The sequence below is a fragment of the Echeneis naucrates genome, chromosome 16 (assembly GCF_900963305.1).
Source record: "Echeneis naucrates chromosome 16, fEcheNa1.1, whole genome shotgun sequence".
NCBI classification, from domain to species: domain Eukaryota; kingdom Metazoa; phylum Chordata; class Actinopteri; order Carangiformes; family Echeneidae; genus Echeneis; species Echeneis naucrates.
The window spans coordinates 18,382,029-18,389,983 of record NC_042526.1 but is presented as its reverse complement, the minus strand read 5'-3'; the positions used below and the strand labels follow the sequence as shown (position 1 = coordinate 18,389,983).

The window sequence follows — 7,955 nt, the reverse complement described above, 5'->3', positions numbered from 1 at the left end:
AAGGATGAAAAAGTCAGCGCAGCCTGTGTTTAGTGTCTGCCAAGTCTGGTATTTCAGAGCAGTTCATGCAACAGGTGCAACTTAAGATACGGTGAGAATTATTCTGAGTGACAGCTCAAATCACCATTAAAGCATCTCCAAGGCCACTCAGTCTGACTGAAGGGCTGCACAGTGAGTAACTCGACTGCTGAAGTGCACTGTGCACAGAAGACACTTGGTGCTTGACTGCTGATCTTACAGACAGGATTGTGTTTATGCCAAACAGCCCCTCAGAAACACCTGCAATCCGACTCATCAGATCTGATGAAAATAAACCTGTGTATTGTCACTCAGATTCTCTAGGAGAACATGTAAAATACACGACACGTCACTACTGTGTATTCAAAAGCAAAAAGTGTCGCTCACAACGATTATTCTTCCAGTCTGTAACATTTTGTGTTCAAATTTTGAATCGAATAGCTATTCCCCAACGTGATGCAGTAACAATGAGTTTCCCAGACACTTCGAACTGGCACAAAATGTTTACAGATATAAAAGATATACCTTTCCGCAATGACTGCAAATTCTAAAATAAAACAACTTCTGGCACAGCTCATGAAACTAATTCTCAGAGGCATCCTGTAGAGCTCCTGGCCCACCCCAGCAGATAAGCGAGAGGAGTGTGTGATATGCAACATGTCAAACTGTACTCCTTGCTGTTGCGCAGCAGCAACAGCATGCTCTGAAACCACTTTGCGCCCCAGGACCACAGAAACAATTATCCAAAAAAAAAAAAAAAGGGGGGGGTTGGTCGGCAAATAAATGTTTTTGGTTCCACCACAAACGTTACCAAAGAAAAGGCTTCACTGGCTGTGATAATAAGTTGCAGCCCAGCCTTGTGGCTGGTGCACAGCGTGGTGAGTCAGACTCGCCATGCAGCCGTGCGGAGATATTGGGGACAGCCTGCTCAGCGGATCAAACTGATGAAAAGCTCTCGCTGGGTTGTGCGGCTATAATCCCGTCCCGCCACTCGGTAGATTAGAATTCTGCTCGGGATCACTTTCTAGGCTCTTCAGAATTAAAACCCCCGAGAGCGGCACGGAACGCAGGCTCGACCTTCTTCTTGAGACTGTGCGTGAAGCGTCACCACGGACAGCCGGCAGCCTGATTCCACCGCTGCTGCGGCTGCTGCTGGGGGGAGGACGGCCAGTTTTCCCTCGGGCCCTCCTCGGTTTCCACTCGTGTCTCTTCCACTGTGGCCGCTGTGGAGGAGACTTTCAGCTGACAGCCGACGAGCACATGGGCGCGTTGTTGTGGTGAGTTCATGGCCAATGTTCTTTGTCCTGTGACAAGCGCTTGACGTGTGGCCTATTCCATTTTAAAGTTAAGTGACAAATGCACTCAACAAATGCACTCTGTTCTTTATTTCGTTTACATGGCAGGAGTTGTGTTTAAAAAAAAAAAAGCCAGGAACACATTCATGGATTATTTACGGAGAATCCCTGTGCACAAGGAAGACTGGACGCCAATTTTCAGTGTTAAAGTTGCTTAAAATCCACTTTGGCACCAATATATTAAAACAATCTTGTGAGATTTTATATTTTTGCCTTAGTCCTACAAACTAAATGTTGAACTTGTCCTCTGGTAGTTTATTCCTGTTGTATCTAGTTTATTTCCTGTTTTTGTGCATAGTGCCCCTGTGTCATATGACTGCAGTTGTCAGTGCCAAAAAATATAAACGTGCATAAAGGTTAGTTTGACTGCATCACTCCCAACAGTGTGAGAGTGTGCACAGAGTGCAAGCATGAACAACACTACGGCACAGGTGTATTAAATCCAAGTAGCCTCACGCTTATAAGTTTTGGGGTTTTGTGGTGGTAAATAATGCCGTGATGTGGGATGCCACCGTGTCATTGGTTGAATATTTGATCTTGACACTCATGGATCACCACAAAGTGAGGGAAAGGTGAAGAGCGAAAACTTTCAAAGTGTCTGAGAGTTCTTGTGCAAGGTCCCTTCAGAAATATACATAACTATAATATACTGAGTTTAAATGAGACTGTTAGGTCAAACGGACCTATAGGGGATGAAATTATTAAAATCATAAAACATGAAGGTAATAATTGTCAAATGCAGCACACAGTACACATTAAAGTTACGTTAATGTGTGTTCAGATAATACTTAAGTGCCACAAGATGCAATATCTTATGTGGATCAGTTTGTGCAGTACAGTGAAGTAGAACTTGTATATATACATATAAAGAGTCAGCATCCAAAAAAAAAAGAAAACAAATGGCATCTTGTATTTTCTGCCACTTGATTTGTCAGGGGTCTTGACTGATCTGATTTACAGACTTGCTTTTGTGTGAAGTCAGGATTTCTCATTCGAGGTTGTGGAAAAGCTGACATGACTGCCTTACTCTCCACTCCAAACTTGCGACCATCATATGAACACATCCGTCCTCCTGCCCGTGTGTGTGTGTGTGTGTGTGTCTTTTGCTGTCTCCTCTTCTTCGGTTCTACATTGCTTGCAGAGCTCATCAGTTAATAGCTGTGTGCGGACCTCAATGCATGCGGATTGGGTGAATCATTAATTATATTACAGCATCTATTAAAAGATTTCTGAGCATAATCTGATGAGTAAGCAGCATCTCAGAACTGACAGTGAGGATATAATGATTAAGTTTGACAGTAAAATAACGGTGTCATCATAACCTTCACTTGGTAGTTTGAGGTGAATGCACATTTTTGCTCCTTGGTGTTTTACCTGGATCTCCCCATTTTGACTTATCATTCTTTTGGTCTGATATAATATCTGCTGCACATCACTGATGAAAAAACAAACAGCTGCACAAATACGTATTTACTGTTAGAAGTAGCAGTGCAGTTATGGAGGCATACAAGCTCCCAGCAAAACCATACAGAAGGCTTTTATCTTTTCTATGTAATCTAATGTTTAATGTTTGCTTAGTACAAAATCTAATTTTACAATGAGGCTTAAAGAGTATTTACAAATCTAACTGCACTCCTGCAACACCAGTTGTAGATATTGTGTTGTGCTAGCACACATAAGGACATTTCCCAGTTTACAAAAAAAAAAAATATATATTATCGTGTGGCATTTATTGATGAGAGGCTATCACTGCAATTCACTAGTTTCCGTATTGTTTCATAACATCTGAAGTCTGAAAAAAATATGTCTCAGCATCTTGTACTTGTCTATGCTGCAGCAGACTGTTGACTGTCATCCTGCTGTGGAAAGGAGGAACAGGTGAACACTATCAGGCAGCTGAGCCAGACAAGCCAATAAACCAGCCTCAGGACACTGCTGACTGATGCAAAACTTGCCCGTAGTCTTCCCTCATTCTTCCACGGTGCTGCTACTGCACTGAAAACTGACTACATGCAGAAATAACACTATTTATACCATGGTTGTGGTGCAAGCTGTTAGTGTACAGCACAGAATACAGTATGCATAAAATGTCAGTAAACCAGCTCAGCTTTTTTCTTATTTGGGTTTTTCCCTGCAATTGATGTGTGTGTGTGTGTGGTTTCCCCATGTGACTTTGAAAAAGTCTTCTTAAAGTAGTGCATGTTTGTATCCGTGTCTGTTTGGGGCTTTTATGTGCATGACCTAATTCCACAGTGAGAAAAGAATCTGCAGTGATCGCTGTGTGGCCCTGTGTATGTGTGTGCACGCGTCTGTGTGTGTGTGTGTGTGTGTGTGCGTGTGTGGGACATGGGTGTGCACACGTCCTTCTCCCTCCCCCACTGCTTCCATGTAAAGCCGACAGAGAGCACACTAAGTTCATCTAAGGACAGGGAAATGCTTTTCTTTCCAGTGTGAATCATTTTGGAAAAATGAGCCTCTGGACTGAATTGCCCCAGCAATTTGGCATGTTTCTCCATTCTGCTTCATTGTCTATTTTGGCTGAACTTGCAGTTCTTCATTTCACTGCCAAGAAAACTTCAGGGCCTATACAACAGGCAAAGCCAGTTTCTGAGTCAACCGCGGCCTGTAAGCAAATAAAATAAATCTCTGCAGAATACGGCCATAGCTTCCTGTTTAGCTATGAATTCCAAAGAGAGAAAAGTGAGCCATGTCTGTACTGTAAATCCAGTGTTCCCCACTGCTTGAAACAGTATGGAAACTCTCCCTCTGCAAGCTTTTACCCCTCCAAATGTAAACGTAAGGGGAACATGACACTAGCCTACTTGTTATAGATGCATTTAATATGTTTAGATTAGGACCCTTCCTTTTTTTTAGAAGTCATTTTAAAAAGGTATCTTCTCTCACACTCATGCAGTTTAGAGAACAAAACTCTGCAGTGCAGTGAAAAGAAAGTGTGAGGGGGAGCGGTTTTGGGATGTAGAGAAGGAGGAGGAAGGGGGCAGTTTTTAATTTTGCAGTCAGCCAGCCCCCTTATAATTCTGCTGGTTCCCCCATCAGAGGGGGCATAGAGGGGAGAGGGAGTGGCCTGTGTTGAGGTCTGGGTGAACCAGCGGTGGAGGTGGGCTTTAGCAGCCGACAGCTGGGCTCTGGCTACCTATGTCCTCCAGCTCCAGCCTGAATTATGAAGGCTCGGGAATGGCAGCCAGCCTAATTACAATGACTGATTGCCCGTCTGTTGGCATTTCTCAGAGGGTGATTGTCGTGTGCGTAGGATACGAGGGGAAGGAGGAGGGCCATTTCTCATTGGCCTTCCCCTTTCTTTCTTTGCATGAGAACAGCAACAGAATGAGATCTGATTGGCTGGAAACGAAAAGAGATGTTTCATGATTTGGCAAGGCAGAAATGGTGAAAAGCCAGAGACAGGTGATGTTGCACTCATGGTGCATTGTAGCCTATTCAGTCATTGGCACAGAATCCCCCCCCCCCCAAAAAAAAAAACAAAACTGCGTGTTGTACCACAAAACGCACGTTTAATGTTGTTTTTGTCATCATTTATTGCCTGAAATTCTTTCAAAATGTTTTCGACATGGATAAGAATCATGTCCTACGAAGAAAGAGAATGCCTTCATGGATTCTTAAGCGAGTCAAATCATTAACCTGTTGACTTTCTTAATCTATTCCACAGGCTTTGTAAAAATGAAAATAAAAAAGGAAGAAAAAAAAGGAGCCAGAAGAGGTCTTGAATTGGCCATTTGTATGTCAGCAGAGCACTCAGAGATGTGATGTGTGTGTTAAGTGGGAGCTGGTTTGAGTTGGTCTGCCCTGCTTTGTCCACTGCTTTGGCTTTTGTTCCTCCAGTAATGAATTGTGGAAGCCTTGGCTTCAGCCAGAGTGTCTCATAGCAACTGAAAAGAGAGAGGCAGAGCTGGTAAATTCAGGAAAAGGCCAGGAGAGATCATGGGTTTCTTTAAAAAGGGCAACGCAGACCAGATCATCGTTGGGGCGTTTCATGAGGAGGAAAATCAAACTGGATGATTCATGTCTTAACATATGTACTTACCTCATTCTAAGTAATTTTTTGTAGCCTAAGGTAGCACTGTGTGTTCCCTGATACACTTTTTTTTTTAAGATTAATTTTATGGCTGTGCTCATAATGCAATGCGATAGCGGAGTGAGGTGACAAGACTGCTGTAATCTTAAAACAAGAAGCACACAGACGCAGACAGTCTGGTGTCATGACTGACATCATCCATTGATAGTTCAGTCAGACCGTCCGCTGGTCCCTTCACCTGTCGCTGCGACTCAATGTGTTTGTGTTGACGCACTGATCTTTAAGCATCTGGAATATGTAGTGGCACCGTTGATTAACTGAAACCTGTACCAGTCTGAGCTGTGTGTGTGTGTGTGTGTGTGTGTGTGTGTGTGTGTGTGTGTGTGTGTGTGTGTGTGTGTGTGTGTGTGTGTGTGTGTGTGGTTTTATCTTTTGCATTTATCTGAATAAACATGAGCATTTGAGTGTGTGTTCGTGTTCACACCAAGTCAGTTTTTTATTAACGGGCAGCCAGTGCTGAAGCCAGGCCACGTTTGCCCTGTGACCCAGACACTACCTGTCTGCTGCCATGGTTACAGGGACAGAACAGGTTTAGTGGCCTGACTCCAGGGATTACTTTTCCTGGTCTTAACAATCAGGCCTGTACCCCAGTGGCTGTAAAATGGACCAAACTGCACCCTAACAGTTAAGGGAGCTCTGCAGTTTGCCCTGGTGGCCTTTAAAACTGTCCTAAGTGCTGTGTAAGGGATTAGACCTGTACAGCGTAATTGCTCTGGTGTCAGTGGCAGTCTCTTTGTGATTTGCTTCGCTTGTAGTGATAAGCTCTCATAAATGAAAGAGCTCATGGCACTCACTGGATTTTAGTCTGAGGTGCTTGAGCTAAAACACATGTTGAATCCATTTTCTTTGTCTTTGCGAGTAAAAGATTTGGTCACCGGCTACAATTATGCATTTTCAATTCATACTGACAATTCTTTCTTCTTTCTGTTTACCCAACAGATCAATGAATAGTGGGAAAACTGAAGCCCTGAAGCAATCAATGTGAGTACATTTTCAATGCAGGACTTGGACAAAACACAAACATCTGCTAAATACAATAGTTGTGCATTACATACTAGTTTTTCAAAGCCACAAATTAACATGGTTAAGTGAATAAGAGCCTTTGGGTTCACCTCTTTTGTAAGTTAGGTGGTAGATTGATTTCATTACTGATAGTGCAGACCACTTTCCGAATAACAGAAGCACAATATTGTAATAACATTAAGATATAATGCAATGAAAGGCATCTCTGTGATTGCATTACTGAACAGTTGCTAATTATATTTTTTTTGAACATATATATGTCTTCTACATCACCCATGCACTGGATAATGTGACTCTGACAACTATCAACCACTTGACTGTTTGATAGTTCAAATGTCTGTGAGTGCTGATTGAGTTTTTAAGCCCCAGATCTGCACTCTTTCATGTTACATTAAATCCCAGTCATTTGCAGATCAGGCTGTGACTACATGAAGAGATTCAAATAAAGTGCATGGGTCATTCTTCCATGTTCTCACCATTTCAACGGCCTTGATAATGATTGAAAATGGTGGTGGGACTTAATTTGCTGCTCACCATGAGAAGCTGGTCTTGTCTGGCTGACCAGATTTGTGACGACATTTTTATTGCCATTCACTGACTGGTTATTTATGTTGTCTTTGATTTAGTGATTGAGCGTTCAGGTTGAGTACCTCACGTGGCTGCCGCGCTGAAGTCTCTGGAAATAGCTGGTGCGTTGATTGTCAGTATACTCTGGCTCAGGTTTTTGGTGACTTAGCACAGTCACAAAGACCTCTCTTTTTCTCCTCTGTGACTTGCAGTCTTACAGGTGTCCACCAGATGCTGCAGGCTGCCTGCACTGTCCCTTGTATGTCGTCCAGTGGAAGATGTAATATCCAATTGGGAGCGAAAGGGGTTAGAACATTTTCCATTGTGTTCAAATTAAATGTAATTTAGGTGTGCATCATAGAAAATGGGTCTCATATTGAGCTATGAAGTAGCTTTGATGATGCATCTTTTGCAGAGATGACGGTGTGACTGAGGACTGTGTCTTTAATTACAGTTGTTTAATAAAGTATTTGGGGAGATGATGAAAGAAGTTTGATAATGAAACATTATGTCAGTTCTAACCACTCTTTGGTGGTTAGGCATTTTTATCCACTGTTTTCAAATTATAGTCACGCATCAAAAGCTGTAGGGCAGCTACAATATTCAATATTAGAGTGATGAAACTGTGAAATTAAGAGCTGTTAATGCAGTTAACAGTACATTATTTATCCCATGAAAACCTGTGCTGCTGAAGAGGGAAGAAACTCTCTATCTCATGCCAAACCGAGCAGCTTCACAGTTAACTTTGTGAACAAAGGCAGCCTCGCCACAAGGCATGCTGGGAAGTTTGGCTGCTGGCGAAAGTGCTTGCCAACGTCCAGAGAACAGCCCTAAATATCTTGCAAGGGCTGAAAATGAAGTTTGAAAGTAGAAATAAGAGT

The 7,955-nt window shown here is 42.7% G+C and overlaps 1 long non-coding RNA gene across 1 annotated transcript; it reads left to right on the top strand.

The window, feature by feature from the left end:
- Positions 1-721: 721 nt before the first annotated feature.
- On the top strand, positions 722-7,561 carry LOC115056067 (uncharacterized). Its single transcript, XR_003841762.1, has 4 exons — positions 722-1,295; positions 6,424-6,465; positions 7,134-7,196; positions 7,287-7,561. It is a non-coding gene; the product is annotated as an uncharacterized LOC115056067 (long non-coding RNA).
- Positions 7,562-7,955: the final 394 nt, after the last annotated feature.